At 40.5% G+C, this 19,841-nt stretch overlaps 1 protein-coding gene across 2 annotated transcripts in view; it reads left to right on the top strand.

Moving 5' to 3' along the window:
- The window catches only part of PLPP1 (phospholipid phosphatase 1), a 93,040-nt gene that overhangs the window by 4,010 nt on the left and 69,189 nt on the right, over positions 1–19,841 (top strand). The window lies entirely within an intron of this gene.

Genomic DNA, 19,841 nt, shown 5'->3' with positions numbered 1-19,841 from the left:
AGATTAAGGGCTGGATATAAATAGCCTAGCTATGGGTCTAATACCTGACCTGCTTCTTACATTACTTAATTTCAGAGACATGAAATAGCAGGATACCTATTTCTGTGTGCTCAAGAATACTGAAGGCTTTTTTGTTGTTGTTTTTTTACAAGAGTGGTTATAATGTTAATTCAAGAGAGTGGTAAGAGACAAAGAGCATAATAATAAGTGTTTGTTGAATCAGACCAAAGACCTACCTCACCCTGCATCCTGGTCCTCATAGTTGCCAGTCGCCCTGTGGCATGGCTTTCATGTAGTAGCTTGTAGGTGTGCATGAAATTCTTGTTGCTTGTCTGCCAGGCTCTTTATATTTTGGCTGCTGCCAGCAGGAATCTGATAGGGTGAAACCAGTGGGAGATCTGTGGTTGGTTTCTGTTGGAGTGCTTTGCACAGCAGTCCAAAAGGAAAGATTTTAAAAGACAGGATTGGTTAAATCACTTAGGGATTTTTGCGTTCTACAGGTTTGGAGTTCACTTTTGTGTTAGCCTCAGTCTTTAAACATTGATGATATTTTGTACTGCAATCTCATATTTTAAGTGTACTCTTACCTTTGGTAAGTAGAAGTAATTTAGGGCAGGCTCCACCAGGAATTACTCCAATTAAAAACTGATTATGGTAGGATTGCTTTTATTTTGTGTAGTTCTAAGTTAAAGGAGACCTTTGGCCAAAAAATATTCTGGTGGGTTGTGCTCCATGTTCATATTCTGTCACCCAACACCCAATCACAATATATTTTCCTTTCTGGAGATTTCCCCCCAAATATGCCTTAGTTGTTTGAGCTTGTTCCCTGGGTCAGGGACTGGCAGATTTCAGGTTTGCAGGATGTGCTGTGTCTGTGTCTTTCTTGTCTCTGTGTCTGTTTGTTTTTACTAGAACTTTCAAGATCCACCAACCACAGCCAAGCGCTAGGTAATGGGTTGTGTTGTGTTGTGTGTGTGGACATATATTTATGGGGGAAAGCCTTTTAGTTGTTGTGGGTGGTTTTTTTTAATAAAAAATAATACTGGGACTCAGAAACCCTTAGATCTACCAGTACATGCTGAACTGCCTTTTGATTACCCCTGGTCTGAGTAAAAAAAATCGATGCTGCTTATTCTGTGTTTTTAAATGGTATGTTCTTAATTGGAACATGTGGAAGTGGCTAATAACATTTGTGTGGATATCACCCATTAGGGCCATGTGTTAGGAAAGCTGTTTGATCAGCTTCAGTATCTCTACCTTGAAGTCTGGCCCTTTGGATTATTCAAAGTGCATGCAAAGTGTGTTATCTGCTGCCTTGTGGGACAGCTTTGGGAGAAGAAAAGGCTAAGAGTAAACTCTACAGAAATCCGGAGTAGAGTTTTTAAGGCGGTTGGATGTCTTGTACGCCTCCTTCTGGCAACTCCTGTAGCCAAGCTGGTGCCAAATGTATTGCTTTGCTTTGTTTAGGACCACATCAGCAAGGCTGAGAGAGGGGGGCATCTTGGTGTCTGGGTAACCTAGGACTTCTGTACACAGAGCCCAGGCCTCTGCTTCACAGAGGAGATGCACTCCATTGTCTCTCAAGACAGACAGGTGCCAACAACAGTGTGAAGTGTCTTGAACATTCAAAATGCTAAGAATTATAAGCTCTTAATTTATTGTTGAAAGACCGTATTTATTTGTAGCTGAAGTCGCATGTTACATATGTTGTTCAATAGGGAAGTTATGAATCCAGGATTTTGAAAGATACAAGTAGAATAATCCTATGTGCCATTTTCTAGAAAACCCAAAGACTCACACTATATTTAGCAATTGGGGCTATAGTTCTACCCTGTAGAAACACTTGGCTCTAGGTGCAATGAGGAAATACATTTTTACTATTTCCTGTCAATGACTCTAAATTACTGTTTTCCTAATGCAGCTGATGAAACAATTCTGGTGTTTAATTTACATTTGGCTTTAATTATGATGTTTGCTTCCAAAGCTGTGAGTAATTTAAGTTCCACTGCACTTCAGGTTTGCTTGCCTACTTTTTGTAAAAATGCTGCTGCAGGGTGACTAAGGCTGCGGTCCTATACCCATTCACCTGGAAGTAAGTCATACTGAGATCAATGGGACTTCTGAGTAGACATGTCTGGTGTTGTATTGTGGAATACTGCTGATGGGGCCCCAAAAACAGGTTGTAATCAAATGTGTGTTATGGCTGCCTGATTACCCTTTCAGGGGGTACAGTAAAGGAGAAGCAGTGGGGAGGGGCATCTAATCCTTTTCCAGCTAGTTGTTTCCCTTATTCTGCCTCCCGCCCCCCGTAACTTCTCCCATAGTGTGTTAAGTGTGTATGCCCCTTCCCATTTAAAATTGTGGCAAAAAAACAGGAGGTAGCAAAATTTAGTTGCCCCTACTTTCTGCTGCATTTCCACTCCCCAGCACTGCAACAAAAAGTGATTTCCTTCTTCATCTGAACAAGAGCAATGTGTAGTTTATGTCTCTGACATAAACATTACTTTTAGTTAGTTTGATCCTCCAGTCATTTGACTTCTTTTCTCTGCAGGTAGAAGGTTACAGCTTCAATACAGATCTGAGATTGCTCCAGTTCTCTGTGCTCCTGCCAATGCAGCAGTCCGAAAGCATACCAGTGCATGTAGATAAATAGGTACTGCTGCGGTGGGAAGGTAAATGGTGTTTCCGTGCACTCTGGCACTCATCACGGTGTCCCACTGTGCCAGAAGTGGTTTAGTCATGATGGCCACATGACCCGGAAAGCTGTCTGTGGATAAATGTCCACTCCTTTGACCTGGAACGAGATGAGTGCCACACCCCATAGCTGCTTTTGACTGGACTTAACTGTCCAGGGGCCCTTTACCTTTTTACTGTGACCAGTTCTCTGTGGGCCTGTAGACCAGTCTGCATTGCTTGAGTATTACCACTCTCCTTGTTCACTGTGAGTCCCAAGGTTCTGTGTAATACCACTTATCATACCATCACAGGGATAATAGACTTCTGAGGCAGAAAATGTTGCTTTCTTTTCTCTCTGAGCCTTTATAGATACACCAGATGACAGAACTCTAGATGTAGTGGTAGAACTCTAGATTTCTAGGTGTAGAAGCTGATGGCACTGCCAGCAGTTCCTAAGGCTTCTAAGAAGTTCTCTCTTTTGGGTCAGAAAGCAGAGCATAAATGGACCGTATAAAAGATTGCCATTTCTCTTCTGACAGGGTTTCTTCTAAAAGATACGTAACACACAGAAATGTTACGTTTAAATGCTGGGGGAAACGACAGCACTTAAGACATAAGGTACATGCCTAATAGTGGGACGCGGGTGGCGCTGTGGGTAAAACCTCAGCACCTAGGGCTTGCCGATCGCATGGTCGGCGGTTCGAATCCCCGCAGCGGGATGAGCTCCCGTCTTTCGGTCCCAGCTCCTGCCCACCTAGCAGTTTGAAAGCACCCCTAAGTGCAAGTAGATAAATAGGTACCGCTTTATAGCGGGAAGGTAAACGGCGTTTCCGTGTGCTGCGCTAGTGCCGGCTCGCCAGAGCAGCTTCGTCACGCTGGCCACGTGACCCGGAAGTGTGTCCGGACAGCGCTGGCCCCCGGCCTCTTAAGTGAGATGGGCGCACAACCCTAGAGTCGGACACGACTGGCCCATACAGGCAGGGGTACCTTTACCTTTACCTTTTTACATGCCTAATAAAGGTGGCAAACTAATTGTGCTGTTGCCCATGTGCCTTGTCATTCTTCTGCTGTCTAATGCTTTAGGCAGCCATTGTTTGTAGGATGCATTCTTGATACAGAAGATATCATAAACATGCTTTCAATGGACTGAAGTCAATGGGAAAGCTTCTTGGTAAATGTGTTGGTGATGTACAGTTTTTTTAAGATGGGGAGTGATCTTAAATTGGAAAGGCTTACTTTCAAAATATTGTTGTAAATATTCCCTAAGTTCCCCAAGGTATTAAAAGATCACATTTTATTGTGGAACAAAGCAGAAAGGCTTAAATTGCAAACAATCCCCTTGGTCTGGCATAGTTTCTCAGTGGTTGGTCATGCCTGTGATACTCTTGCTGCCAAGAACAGCACTGGGGAGCGCTATCATTGTGTAGCATAATGGCAGTCTACCATACCCAGGCCCAGAGGCAGTTAACCTTCATCATAATTCTGTTTGCTGCAGAGGAAGTGAAAGAAACCAAACTATGGTTTTACTAAGCCAGAGTTGGTTTTGGGCATCACACTAGTTGTTTTCTTTTGAAAGCAGGGCAATAAGACATTTTAGCCTGAAGTCATCAAAGCCTATCTTACCACCAATTAATTATAACAGTTTTCTATCTAATAGGAAGTTGTACAACTATACTTGAGGGGTTTGTAGCTTTTATTCCCATCTGTAACTCATGCATTAAATTGTTAAGGACTTAACTGGTGCTTCTGTTCTGGCTTTTTGTGTAGATACTCAGATTGCTGTGCTAGACAGTCCAGTTGTTCTATAGACAAATTTGCCCCTTTTATGGAGAAACAGCCCATAAATATGGCTTGGAGAAGAGCTGGAGGTAAGGGCAACTGAAACATGTTCTCAGAGTTGTTGATGAGAACAACTTTTACAATTGGTTGACTAAGGAACATATTTTCAATTGGCTTGACCATGTGGGAAGTATAGAAATTGCTTTGCCTCTTGCATAGTTTTATATACCCAAATCCGTTATCATGCAGTCTGGCATTTTTCTCTTGACAGCAATTATTTCAACCATATGAAACTTTCTTTGTATTTGCACGTGTGTTAAAAAGTGTAAAACAATAAATAAATAGCAACAAAAACAATGATATTTTTCCCCTTCCCCCAATTTTTCCCATATGGACCAAATCTGGATGACTCTTGATGCCAGAACATATTGGTGGAATAAACTTTGAATATGTAGTGGACATTTAAAACCCAGTAACTAATGTTGTATGTTTACAAGTAAAACCAAATGGGCGTTTTAAACCAATTTAAACAATGACCATTAAGTGATGTGACAAACTGATGAATTGTGTGATAGAACACTTTATGTTGGTTGATTTAGTTTAGTGCAATTAAACTGGCATTTGACAGTTAAGTGGTATGTTTGGGTCTGTGAATTAGGAGACAGTAAATAAAAAACACTGTATGGAACAATTTTGTCTGCTTTGTATAGTCTTCTTAGTATATGCTCTTAAAATATGAATAAAATCAGAAATAACTTGTGCCTATTCCAAATTTCAATGGTTTAGAGAAAACTGTGATTTAAATAGTTCTCTGATAAGCCTAATGCCATGCTTTATATTCGCGTGTGTCTAATAAGACCTCACAAACTGGTTGCTTCTGTTATGTTTTCTTGTAATACTGATAGTCCATCCTTGGACCATCTGGGAATCTCCTGACTTTACCTTGGAAGCAACAGCTTTTGTCATCTTTGTATTTAGTGGGTGCGTCTCTTCTTGGGAATGATTGAATGAGTCTCAAGGTGGTATTACTGTGAAAAAAATAAAACTCCAAAATGCCCCTTGACTCTTTAATTGACCTATAATTGATAGGATTTTCTGCATGAGCAGGCCTGTAGTAGTTTAGCTACATGTGTTGCCAAATGGCTGCAGTTAACTCTCATAAAATATAGTTGTACTGTCCTGAGCAGAGTCCTTATGATTATACTAGTATTTGCTACTATATTAGATCAGTTAGATAAGCTGACAGCAAAGATTGACAGTAATCCCTCATCTATGCATCAAGCCCAATTCCATATACATGAAAATCATATATAATCAAACCTTTGGAGCCACCCTGCAGTTAGCAGGTGTGTGGGGTGGGGGAGAGAAAGAGCATCCCCAGCACGCCCAGATCCAGTGCACTGAGTGGGCTTGTGAATGGGCTTTTTGAAAAGTAAGAGAAAACCTGGACAAAGTCTCCATCTTCCACACTTGTTGCAAAAATTAAAGGGTACTTTGACTGGCATAGTCAAATGTTTTTTAGGGAATTTTCCATACTCCATGAAATGATGGTTTGGATTGTTACATAGGAACTTATTGCTTAGCGTATATTCACACTTACAGCATAACTTCAAAAATGAAGCTTCTCAAGGAGAATTGCCATGTCCTTTAAAATACAGAAAGATTTTTATTCTACAGGAGATGGTTCTCCCTTCAAGAGTTCCTTGCATTTGCTTTGGCCAGAGCTGTGGCTTTTTTAAAAAAGAAAATTTTATAATGGTTATTCTCACATTTTGCTGGAAAGGATGAAGGGTTAGTTTTCCACCCAAGAAAAATCCCAAACTGCCCTTCACATTTGTTAAAATGTGTGTGTGTGTGTGTGTGTGTATGTGTGTGCGCGCACACACACACACACACACACATTTTAGGATGCCCTTTACTGGAGCTCTTTGCTACCTTAGAAATATGAGCACCTATATATATTCTATTAAAATATTTTACTACTTAAAACATACATTGCAATTTGGTTTATGTCCCACAATATAAAAATGACATGGTTTTAAAGTAAGTTCTGGAAATGTTTCCAGTCTTGCATGCTATGGAAACTCCAGTGTGCCAAGGGAAGGGATGGTTCCCATTATATCCAGAAGGGCTTTATGTTTAGTACTTTTGTTTCACGGTGCTCTTCATGTAGTATGAGGTGATAGTCTAGTCTAGTTCAGTATTGTGCCAACTCTGGCTTATGCTGTACAGTAATGTGGTTATGAAATGGCTATTAGTTTGTCTGTCCCCAGTTACCCACTCCCATAGGCCTATTGAAAGGAGAAGTATTTAAATGTTCTTCCTGTAACTCAGATGTTGTGTACAAAGTTCATGGTCATTCACTCCCTTTTACTTCTGCTTACGCAAAAGTGACAGTAGTGTAATACTTTCCATTAGGTACCATCAAAATGTTACAAAGTAGTGCACAAGCTTTCAAGTTCAGCTTTTCAGTAGTTGTTCAGTATTTTGTGATTTTTGTGATGCTTTAAAAGGTACTACACTCCTGTTTGCTTTGGATTTTCTCTGATGGACTGGCACAGCTACCAGTTTCTTTTTCTTTTTCATTCAGTGTCTGTGCACCAGTTTAGGGTGGAGACATGTTTTAAATAATTAGCTGATTTTACAGGCTTTATATGGAATAGAAAAATACTAGATTATAAAAAGAAGTCTTTTTCATGTGAGAAAGTATGCCTAATACTTGCTTGTCAACATAAACTTTCCAGTGTGAAGATTAAATTGTCTAGCATAAAATGAAATGTTTTTTTAAAAGGCCTCATTTATAGCTGTACTCCAGATGAAACCATGATGTGTGACTGATTCTGAAGTGCTTTGTAAAGGGATGCTCTCCTTCTCCAGTATTTGTAAAAAATATTTACCCACTCCACAGTATCTGGAATTCTGTAACTGATTTTTGCATTGATTTTTCTGCCATGGGATGTTCTGCCATAAAATGTTCTATATAATCTAGAGGCAGCCTTCTCTGAAGCCGCCTTATGAAGCTTTGTTTTACTATCCTGCCCTTTTATTTATTTTCTTTGCACAGTTGATAAGACTCTAAATAGCCATGGTGAAAGTACACAAGATCAAAGTAATTTTAAGCAAACAGACCTGTGATCGTTGGAATAGGGGGGGAAGTGGGCTGACCCTTTGAGCTATTGCATTGAGAGGGTGGCTTGGACAGGGCTGACATGTAAGTCCTAGGTTCAACATCTGTCATCTTGAAGAAAAAGGTATCTGGTTGAAGAGTAAGGAAGAGTTGCTTTCTGTGAAGTTTGAGACCTGCTGCAAAGCTTGGTAGATAATACTGGACTGAATAGATTAGTGGTCTGATGTTTTATAAAGGCAAAAACTTCTGTTCCAGGTGTGGGGAACCTTTGGCTTTGCATTGTTGCTGTATTACAACTCCTGTCAATCCCAGCAAACATAGCCGGTGGCCAAGGGTGTTGGGAGTTGTGTAGTTCAGCAACATGTGGAAGACCAGAGGTCCCCCATACTTGTTTTATTCACACAGTACTTAGGTAGTAACTTATTTATTTGCACTGGGGCCCAATCCAAGGGTTGTATCCAATGCTGTCAGTCCGCTGACTCAAAGGCCCTTATGCTAGTGATGGATTCCTGTGTTGCACAGCATTGAGAAATAAACCAATACAATAGGTCTGCTGGTGAAACCAATGATTTGATTAATTTATGTTGCATATACTGTAGTACTTAATAAAAGCAATCTAAGTGGTTTGCAAAGAAACCTACAGAGATACCCAGTAAATATTTAATCAAAGAACCATGTAATTCAATTAAATTAGAATGTGGAATAATTAAAATTGCACTAGTGGAAAGGGCTCATCAACCTTGGGAAGGTAGCTTATCTAGGAGAAGGAAACCTCTACTGCTGGAAGAAGTGCTAAGGAGTAAACCCTAGACAAATCTGGAGTGGAATCCCTAAGATGGTTGGATGGTGCCTTGTATGCCTCCTTTTGGCAACTTCGGCAAATTTCTTGCTCTGCTTTTCTTGGACCACATCAGTGAGGTCAAGCGGGGGTTCTTGTCGCCTGGGCAGCCCAGGACCTCTATACACACTGCCCAGGCTTGTGCCCCGGGGATGTCACTTCAGTGCAGCTAACACAGCAGTTTGACTTCACCCTTGGAGATGTACTCCATTGTCTCTGCCAACTACTACTACTAGTGGAAATATCGTGAAACTACTTTTTATTTTAGTGCCCTTATACATGCAAATGCAAGATTTTGGGAGAAGTCCTGTTGTGCAGTTGGGAAACAATGCTAAGACTGTATCTTTATTATTATTTCACAGTGTTTATGTACCATGTGATTGTAATAAAACCTCATAATTCAGGATTGCTATTTTAGCCTACAGATAAAGCAATTAACCACTTAAAAATTAAAATTTTGTGAAGGTAGCTTTAATTGATGGTACTGAGAACACACATGATTATTATTTTTGAGATTATTTTGTTTCTGGTGTGTTATATCTGAGAATGAAAGAAAATATGAAAGATGGCTTTATTAACATTACTGTGTGCATGCTTCAGTATGTAAAAAAAAACCTTTATTAAGAAAGCTGCAATATGCAATTTATTTAAATCCAACAATTAATTAGCTGTGATCACCTTTTTTTAGAAAAATATCTGTTCACAACCTTCTTATGTTTGGTTTTTAATTGCCTCTGCTGTGCTACTGCTGTAATCTAACTTCTTGCTTCCTTTAGTGATTTGAGCTACAGAATACTGTTTACCAGGAAAATATTTCTGAAACCAAAGCTCTCTTTGTATCTATTCAAAACAAAAGAAAATGCTTGAATCTGTGAGCAAAGTTGGAGGGGGCTCTATTGCTAGAGCCTGATGCTGTTCCTGCCAGATAGCATTTATGGCTTCTGTCTGTGTTCTGCAGTAGCTCTTTTCTATGGCAAAGGATACCAAGCTTCCTGCTAGAAAGCCACATAGCTGCATGCAAATTCTCTTAAATTCCGGAATACTCCCTGTGCACCCTTTGTACTTTCCTCTGTGGTTAAAAGCGGAAATGTGAGCTGATTTCACCATTGAAATGCCAACTGTTAATCAGTATCATGACAGAAAAAATATAGCATGGATCAATGTGGTGGTTTCAGCTATGAAGTTGGCTTTTGTATTTGCTGCATATGCAAGAGATCGTTGAGGGACATCATGTTATGTTAACAGAACATCTTGTTATGCTAATCGGGCATGGTTGGGCTATTTTTGCTGTGTGTGGTGCTTTTCCAGGGCTTATAAAAACTTCAATCTTAGCTGGAATATTTTCCTAATGTAAACCGATTAATTAAAAAACCAGGCATATTTTTGCCAAGGGAAGCACATTTTTCACCTTTGGATATTAACATGTTGGCACTCCTTTTCCTGTGGACTTTAACTTTCAGAACTGAGGATTTCCTTTTGGTTCCCCCGCCCTGCTTGTGTTTCCTTCCCTAAAGGCTTCTAAGCCAGGACAATTGTGTCCAATTCTCCCAACTGAAATGCTTGGCTTTTTGGCTAGCGAATGCTGTGGTTAGATAAACTGGTGTTAATTGACCGAAAGTTCACATTTGTGTTGGATATAATTCCAAAAGTTTTAATTCTGTAATTTATTTTTAATCTTGTCATTTGGTGCTTTGAAAAGGATTGTGATAATTTTTATTTATGTATATTAAGGTATTTTATAGGGCTTTTCAGGACTGTGTGACCCTCTCAGGGTGGTTCACTTAATAAAACAATAAAACACAAATATGTAGGCATAACTTAGGCTAAAAATCAGCAGGAAAATAGATCTCCCCATATAGCAGCAGGGAATAAATTACTTTTTAAAGCCTGGACCAGCCTCAAATAGGTTAAAAGTGAATGTAATGCAGCCAATTTCTTTAAAAGCCACTAATGAAAGAGCAAAGAGCACTTCCTGTGGGAGGGAGTTCCACAATGAGGATAACAAATGCCCCCAAATTAGGCTGGAAAACAGATTAGAATTGAACTAAACAATCAGTATCTTAGAGAAACACCTGGAACCATGAAACCACTCTTTCCAGTATCTTATTGAAGAGTGGAACGTGAGATACTGGCTAATAGTTATTAATAACCAGAGGGTCCACATTTGCATTTTTGGGAACAGGTGTCTAACCATTGTTCCTCTGAGATCAGTAAGCATTGCACTCTCTTTCAGAGAAGCATGAACTGCCACCAAGGTAAAGGTGATAAGCCCTAACCTGGCAGATTTTAATAATTAGGTAGAGTAAGGATCCATAGGTAGATGATAGGCCTTAATTCTCAACTCTCTCACATCACCAACTGGCGCAAGCTGTGAAAAGCAGCCAGCACCACCTCTGAGACTCCCTCTGTAAAGCTCAGACAAGGAGATTGTTACTCAGCAGGGCAGGTGGTACAGCAGCAGAATCCAAGGCTTATGTCTAGTCCTTGACACCATGTAGAGAGACTGAGAGCTGTCTGGACACACATTTGCTTTCCAGCCATGTTTCAGTAATGCAGCAAGAAGTTAACAACTTCCCATTAGTTGAGCTAACATTCACAAAAAGCACCTTGAAATTTGGGTGCCTAAAAAATGGAGAGGGAGCACAGATATCTGGCTCCCTTTCATCTACCACGTCTACTTCTCACATTGCCATAGCATCCTCTGCTCCTTAAAATCCAAATGGTGCCCTCTTCTTCCTGCCCCCACTTCATTCCTTATCCCTAAATTCATTTTAGCTCCAACTGACTTAAAATTCATTCCAATTAAATATAATTCCAATATAATTATATTGTTAACGTAAGTGAGAGGAGAAATAGTTTCTTTGGCTTTGTGGAGGAAAAATGATAAAGTTGGTGCAGCATCTTGCATTTGTGATTCTTCTCTCTTGTTGAGTGTTGGAGTGGCTAAGATATAGCACTCCACCGAGCCAGGGTATAGTCCCTTTAACCCAGAGCCTTCCAAACTGTGTGTTGCAATACAGTGTGTAGGTGTGTCGCATGAACACTTCCTGCACGCCTCCCAGGGCTAGAAAGGGGTTAGTTTAACCTCTGGTTTGCTAGTAAAACTGAATTACTTGTTTCACAAAATGATGCATGTCTAAAAACTGTGCCACCAACATGAAAAGTTTGGAAAGCTCTACTTTAACCCAATCTGCTTTGACTGACAGCAGTTGTTTAGGGTTTACTTATCCTGTGAGTTGGGGATGACAAGATGAAGACCTTCCTGAATCCAGAAAGTATGCCATATCATAGGAATCTTGTCTTAGTTTAGACAAGATGGATTCATGAGCCTGATGAAAATAGGTAGCAGCTTCCTTGTCCTTTTATTTGTCAGGTTTAATCAGACCACAAGGATTAGGTCTGTACCTCAAGGCTTGTGACTTCTAGTCTCAGAACTGACTGTATGCTTGTAATTTGGTTGTGAGCATTATTGACGTCTCCCCTATAGGTTGTGCCTCCATTCCTGAGAAATCAACACAATTGCCGCCTCCTCCATCACTGTTGAGATTGTTCATGAGCGTTAGTGGCTGTGTCATAGAATGGCAGCTGTGAATCGCAGACAATAGCTACAGTTGTCCATACTGAATGTCTACACAATATTTGGTGTATTTTAAAATATTGTGGTATTTTTGCCCCCCTCCTCGTAAAGGCTGCTTGAGGCAAATGCTGATGTTTTTTAAACTCTGATTTCCATGATTAGTGCTTCCTGCTGTATCACATAAGTAAGGGGTGTGAAACCTTTTTCAGTCTGAGGACTACATTCCCTTACTGGCAACCTTCCAGAGGCCACATGCATAGTGGGTAGACAAGTGGATTTGAATTTTATCTTCATACAATAGGCTGATTTCTACGCACTGTCTCACACCCCTCTCTATCTTATATCCAGGCAAAGAAGATTTAATACCACTTCAAGGACAAATTCCAGCCAGACAAAAACACTCAGAGGCCTAACTCCACAACCTCCTTTAAGGAGTGTGGCCTGCGGAGAGTCCAAAGGGCCAGACAGAAAGGCCTGGAGGGCCACATTAGGTTCCCCTTTCTTCACTTAAGTGATATTGTATCTTTCCTTTTTTTAAAATGGTAAACAAGGTCAAGATTCATTCTCTCCCTGATCAGTGTTCTCTTGTTTCCAGTACGTCATATGGTCTTTATTTTTAAAAGCTCCACAGCCACTCCCAGTTCATATTTCTGAAATGTTATGAATGCTAATATAGGACACACTAGAACTTGCAATGACTTGTTTGTAATTGCTGCTGCTTCTAGCTGCATATTGTTGAAAGTGAGCAATGTTCAATTTATAGGACCTGTCTCACCAAGCTCCTTTAGCAGTTCTATTTTCCTAATGCAAGATAGGCTTTTTATTTGGTAATTTAGGAGGGGCAAATAAGGCGCACCTTCTAGTAATTCATTGGCTTGCATCCAGAGATGTTTTCTGATAGTCGAAAGGCACTTCCATGTGCACAAAGCAGCCCTGCTGAATTCTCCTGATTCCCCGTCCCATTGCTCTTCATGTCCCATCAATCCCTGTTCCAGATGGTCCCTCAAGCTTCTGAAGTGGCTATTTGGGGAGGCGCATAGCTTGTAGTGGAAGAGGTCAGCAAGGTCCTCTTGTGCTAATGGAGTTTCACTTATCCAGCTCTGGCTCCAACACGTTATATGAAGTCTATTTTACAGTTTCCCCCCTCTGATTTAGTCTGTTTTATCTTGCTCAAGATCACAGAGTATGTGGGCAAGCTGGGGTTTAAACTTGAAGTTGCACCTGCTGTTTGAATGGAGCTCTGTACACATAGGATTTCCCTTTCTTTTTCACCTCACTGTACTCCCCCCTCCAAATCTGCTCTGAATAATCCCTCAGCCCTCTGGAATAGTTGTTGAGGGTGGGTGCGGGGCTTTAGGGGTGAGGAGGAAGTTCCATTGTGCAAGTGGAAGTCTGTTACATGAGTGGAATGGTAGTGTTGGATACCACTTTACATCTTGCACAGATCAACCATTCAGTCTGTTGGACTAGCTCTTATGGTACCCCAACAATCTATAACTTAAAGTTAATTAATTTTGTCCATAAACTTTTTTTTAACTTCTTAAAAAAATCTAATACAATTTTTAAAATCCTGGTTTTTTAGAGACAACCTAAGAAGAAAAAAAATTAAGCATAGGGATATAGAGTAAAGAGCTGTTGAGTTGCCTTACTTAAGGCCATTAAGGTCATACATGCCACTTTAGAGCACTTATGCAGGTATGTATTTATGTCTTGTCCTTCTGTTAAAATGTAATCAAAGGAGCTTACAAGGAGAGGAGATGTTGGGAAACCCCTGAAAGTTCAGCAAAAGGAAAGCAACTGAGCCTATCAGTGTTTTAAAAAGGCATTTGTGCACACCATCATTGGAGTGCGTACTGATATTTTAAGGTTTTTGAACCTTAAAAATGGAACAGTAGAGGTGCAAATGACAATATTAGTTGCCTGCTAAGTAGGTAATGTAGAGAGGCTGCAATATGCAGTTCTTCAGTTCACGCATCACACCAGCTATGGTTTTGCAACCAACACTTAGGGACTTGCAGATTTACAGCAGGTAAACTATGGTTTAGGCCTGTTTGTTTGTTTTCATTTGTTATCTGCTGAGCACTCCAGGCTCACTCCCATCTTCATGGTTCAGTCTCTGCATTGGCAGGAAAGACTGCCTGAGACCCTGAGGGACACTCTATTCTATAACTTCCAACATTTCTGTGATGAGAATAGGGACACCTCACTCCATAATGATGATTTTACTATTTATACCACATATATAAAAACCACAATAAAACATTTTAAAACTCCCCCATACAGGATTGCCTTTAAACAGCTCAGGGGTCAGATAGCTCCATACCCTCCAACATTGCTCCAAAGAAAATAGGGACATCCTAAGGAAAACTGGGACATTCCAGGATCAAATCAGAAACCGGGACAGCTTCTCTAAATCAGGGATGTCCCTGGAAAATAGGGACACTTGGAGGCTCTGCTATTCATATTTCTCCCAACATTTCCTCCTTCCATTTACCGGGGGGGGGGGGATGAAAAACATGATCAAATAGTTATTTTGAGGTGTATGTTTTGAGGCAATGTTTTATTTGCATTTTCTTTTCTTTTTGTGTGTTGCCCTGGAAGCTGTGCTGAAGGGTAGTATAGAAATCTTTTAAACAATTAACAAACAATTCCCATGGGCCTTGACATATTTGCAGTAATCTGTTAAAATTGAAGGTGTGTCTGAGTCCCATGGAAATTAATGGGACACAAGCACAGTGTTAAACACTTGAACCCAGTGACTTCAATAGAGCTTTTGTTACACCTGAGAAGAACAGTCTAGCTGGATCAGATATCCTTCAGTCATCATTTGGTTTCCATTAGGGAGCCAGCTAAATAAATAGGATCACAAAGACGATAACCAGCACTCTCTTTGACCCAGTATGTAGTATTGCAAAGAGAAGCATTCTGTTTCCCTATATGAAGGTTTCATTTAGCTGTCATGGTTAATTGCTTTTGATGGTTTTATAGCCACTAAAGCTAGTGGCCATCATCTTGTGGCAGTGAATTCCACAAGTTAATATATCTGTCAGTGTGTTTTCATATGCAGGATCCTACTTACAGAATTGGTATAATTATTCTCTCCTTAGTGAATATTTCTCCGTGACTGTCAACGACCCTGGTTTCTATTCTGTAATTTAGCCAAATATGAAGGGTGAACTTTCCAAGGCTGCTAAAAATGAAAGTACAAGAGAAGGGGTTACCCTTGAGAAGGAACATTGCAAGGCAAAATACTCCTGATAAAGGCTTACTGCTAACCATAAAATGAGTGAGTGTGGTAAAAACAAAAATGTTTTAATACTACCCAAGTTAGAATTGTTATCTTGCACAGACTTGAATGGTAGCCAGAGTCTTGTCCCTCCTTTGTCACCTTGGCATTATTTCTTTTCTGAATTGCCTTGGGGGAATCAAGTTCTCCTCCCTATCTAATTTTATAGACTACTGTTAACATTTCTAAACTTGCCATGTATGCTTAATAGAGACCAGACATCCTCATTACTGAGTTTTTGCTGTTGTAGCAGAAAGTACTTTTTTGCCCTTGGAAGACAGTGGAAAAAATGGTTGCGAAAAGCTAGGAACCCTGGCAGGGGCAGTTTGGCAAGGAGTGTTGGGACATCATTCAACAGAACTTTGAGTTGACTGGTAAGGGTGTTGTGGAAATTAAATGTGGGGCATCTGTGGAGCAGTTGGCATTGTGAGAGGCTGAGTATACATATTCAAAAACAGTGCCATGTTTTGAATAAACCTGTAACAATTTATGTGCCTGTCCATCAAATAGCAAATTCAGGTTGTTCACTTTTCCCTGAATGAACACTGACTATACTAACCCATAAGGCAATTAAAATGGAGCATTTGCAGATAAGCCAAGTTAGTAGCACTGTATGCATTCATGGGGCTGCAGTCCTATGTTCACGTGAGAAGTAAGCCACATCTAACTCCTTCTGAGTAAATATAAGCAGGTTCAGGTTGTAAATCTGCAGAAGTCACTCAGCAAAAATAGTGTTAAATCTAATCTTGGATTAGAGTGTGAATCATGCTGCCAGATCCTGTACTTCTAGGTAGTTACAGCTATAATTAGAGTAGCTTTGAACCAATGCTTGAAAGGACACAGAGAACATTTTATTTTTTTAACTATCCAGGAATTGGTATAGGTGAAGATTCATATTCTAATGCAAGGTAAAATAACAAACACTTGTGTAAGATTATTTCTTTTACTAACTTGGTTCTCTCTCCACCCCTCAAAAACTGCTAAATAAGTTGCTGGATAAAATGAGATACCATTATGCTTAAGACTTGACATGGGCTGCTTTCCATGTTAATGTTATGAGAATTGCTTTGAGTTTGCCACATCCACGACTTTCCGTTCTTAAAGTTCTGGTAAGCTGCAGGTTCGCCTCTGTTCATTTCATCCACACTGCTTTGGCACCCTGACCTGTCTTCTTTTACTCTCAGACCCTTTATCCCTCCACTCTGTTTGCAGAAATGGTTATCTAGGATTATTATTTTTTTAAAAAGGTTGGTGTTTCGATCAAAATGTACAGTTGCATGAGCAGAAGGCTATTTTATTATTTTTACTCATTAAATTAGTATACTGCCCTTTACCCGCAGTTCTCAGGGCGTTTACAACATAAAATCACAATATAAAATACCAAATGCACAATAAAATTGAAAACCAAAATAAAGCAATAACCCCCATTCCCTTTCTGCTAGTGCAACACCCTGCACTGTATTCCTTACTATTCTGTAGCCCACCCAACTAATTATAACCAGGGATAATCTAATCTCATTATAATCAGGGGTAATCAGTAGTTTTACTCTTAGGAGTAATACTCCCCATATATTACATGGCAAGGTGCTGAAGGCCTGCGAGAATTTATTTACCCTTTCCTTTCAAGGGAGTGTATGTGGTTTCTCCACCCAAATTCTACCTTTAAGAATAGCCCTGTGAGGTAAATAAAGATGAAAGATGGTGACTAACCCAAGGTCACTCAGTGAGCTTCATGGCTGAGTGTGGAGAACTTGGGTCTCCCTGGTCTTAGTTCAGCACTCTAACCACTGCACCACACTGGCTTTCGTGGGTCATGTAGGCTTTTGACGTAATCTTGAACCAAAAAGCAAGAATGGTTTTTATTTCTGTGGTTCGTATGACATTTGCAGTAGTGCTAATCCTGGGATTCTGTCTCTGGATAATGAATGGTAAGCAGCTTTGCTGCGGAAGTGATGGTTTCACTGTGGTATCCTGTAAATGTGTGGTTGTGATTGTGGGGAAGGGGGATGGGGAGAGCAAAGAGACTGAAGAAGTAATGTCCTATGGAGAGAGGGTTTTACCTCACTTACCTCACTACTATTCACAATTTTTAAAAAAATGTTGGTTAGGGTTATTCCTCACTTTAAAAAAAAGTTGGAGGAGACCTTTTTTGTACATCTCTTTTTGCTTTGGGCCCTTTGGTAAATTCTTTTTCTCATTTTGGAATTTACCTTGAGATTAGAGTCTGGTTCAAGCAGTCCTCAAATGATGATAATGCAGACATCAAATGTTAAGTTGCATTTTGATAATAAATAGCAGAGGCTGACGTGAACACAACACATAACAGCAGAGGCTGATCCTCTAACTCAATGTAGGACATTTATACATTCAGTTATGAGAGCCAGGAAGGCATGGGGATTAGTGCCTCTACATCCTGAGGCTCGCTGTACATCTGAGATGCTAGAAGTTAGAATACCACAAGGTATGGCACAAAAAGATACTGGGAGAGGGGGAGGAATAATCCTCAGCATAACAAATACAGGGCCCCCTTTCATGTTTTTAAGCTGGAAATTCTAAAAGGTGCAATGAATGATAAGAAGTGGGCTAAACTTCTCAAGCTGAGCTTCACTAACGAGGCAAATCTGCCATGGAATGAGGTGAGCAATGGGCCTACCAAGGTCTGGGTTTCTGCAAGCAGTCTTCCTTAGTGTGACAAATATATTAAGAATGACACAGGCACCATGCTTCTATTCCTGTGCCTGCAGCTCTGCCTTCTTGAGAGTCACAGCTACTGTCACTGCTGAGAGGAGCCTTGACCACCCTTTCATTGTCAAAGCTATAGGCCAAATAGGGGCCTTAAATAGGTCTCTAATTACCTCTTCTTAAAAGTTACAACTCAAACATCAGTGATCATAGGGCTGCAAACTATCAGAAGAGCTGAGTACCATCTTCCAACACTTGATCCCTCAAGACTAGATTTTTCACACTACATCCCTGTAATGAGTATGAGTTACTCGTGCGTAAACTGGTGCCTCTCTAGGCTAATTTGCCTTGTTAAACCTTTCTGACTGCACAGCCCTTTCTAATTGTGACTGCCTCAGTCGCTGGCAGAATCCGTCAGTGGGCGTTTCTTGAACCTCTTCCAACATAAAAGTTGTTTGACACCCAGTCTCCTCCTCCTCTCACTGCGCGGGAGTCTTCTGCGCAGGAAGGGCGTGGGTGGCGGAGGACCTGTCCCCTCCTCACTGAGTTCCAGTGAAGAGTCCTGGAGCCCTCTCTCCGATTCCCCCATCTGCCCCCCTTTATTCCTGGTGTTGCGCTTAAATGCTTCCCCCTCTACTGAGCTGTTTCTCCCCCTGCTGCTGGGTCCTTCTCCAGCATCATCTAGGAGCCTCCCCTTCGCCTCTCGCTCCGATGTCAGTTCCCTGACAATCCCCATCCAGACAATTTAAAAACAACAATTTATTTAAGGTTGCCACATGTCCCCTTTTTCATGGGTAGGTAAAATGAGAGTCCATAGTTAAAAGCAGAAGTCAGCAAATGTGTCCTCTTTTTTGCTCTTCAAAAAAGACTGAGGGTAGGCAAATTTAAAACTACAGAGGAGTTTGGGTACTAACCAGCATAATCCGCATTTCAGCATATTATAAAAATCTTTATGTAGGTGGACATGAAGGTGTACAGTCTGTGTGTGCTTGGGGCTGAGGGTTGTTCCTGCATTGAAATATGCATGTTGGGATGAATGTAATATTTAAATTGGAGAGTATATACGAGTCCCATCTCAATATGGAAAAGTGAAGGGAAAAAAACAATCCACAGTGTATCTCCCTGTAAAATATTTCACTGGGATACAACAATGTTTTGTTTTGGTTTTTTTAGTTGTAGCAGTTACTGATGTCAAGGAGTAAGCAATAAAAATAAGAAGAACCCATGAAACCCTATGCCCCCTCTAGCAGGGAAGAGTGTTTTCTCTTGATATATGCTGCATGTCAGAGAACCGCTAAGGTGTAGTGCAACTATAGAGAGGATTCCCTCTTCCTTCCAGCTTGCTATACTTGGGATGCAGGGTGCTCATCATGTGTGATAACTGGCTAGGATACTACAGTGATTCAATAGACACAGTTAGTTCAAATTGTCCTTCTACTCTGTAATTTCATTAATAACCAGTGTTCTTCATCAAGCTTTCAGGAAATTCTTCCCTTTTTTCCTGGCTTCAAAAAACATTGTCTCATAAAAATAAGCCCTACATTCCTTGCAGTCGTTCCAGTTCTTATTTATATTCTGTCCAAGTTTCAAATTCTTTCCCTTTTGATTATTTCCATTCCCACGTTATCAATCCAAATAAACATAGCAGCTAAATAATTTGCCTCATAACTTGCCTTATGTGGAAAGCATCATTCTGGTGTCTGAACTCTGCGCTATTCTCGCTTCTGCAGTTGGCAGGCCTGGTTGCTGGTATCTATGGGACAGATAGGTAAATGGGGCTTTGAAGTCTAGGCAGTTTGTGTGCACTGCATGATACTGAATACGCTACACTCTTGAGTTTTGCATGTTGCTTAGTAGTTTCGTCCATGCTTGATAA

This window comes from Podarcis pityusensis (genome assembly GCF_964106645.2).
Source record: "Podarcis pityusensis genome assembly, chromosome: 11".
In the NCBI taxonomy this organism is placed as follows: Eukaryota; Metazoa; Chordata; class Lepidosauria; order Squamata; family Lacertidae; genus Podarcis; species Podarcis pityusensis.
Note: the sequence above shows the minus strand (reverse complement) of the source record. Positions and strands in the feature narration are given on the sequence as shown.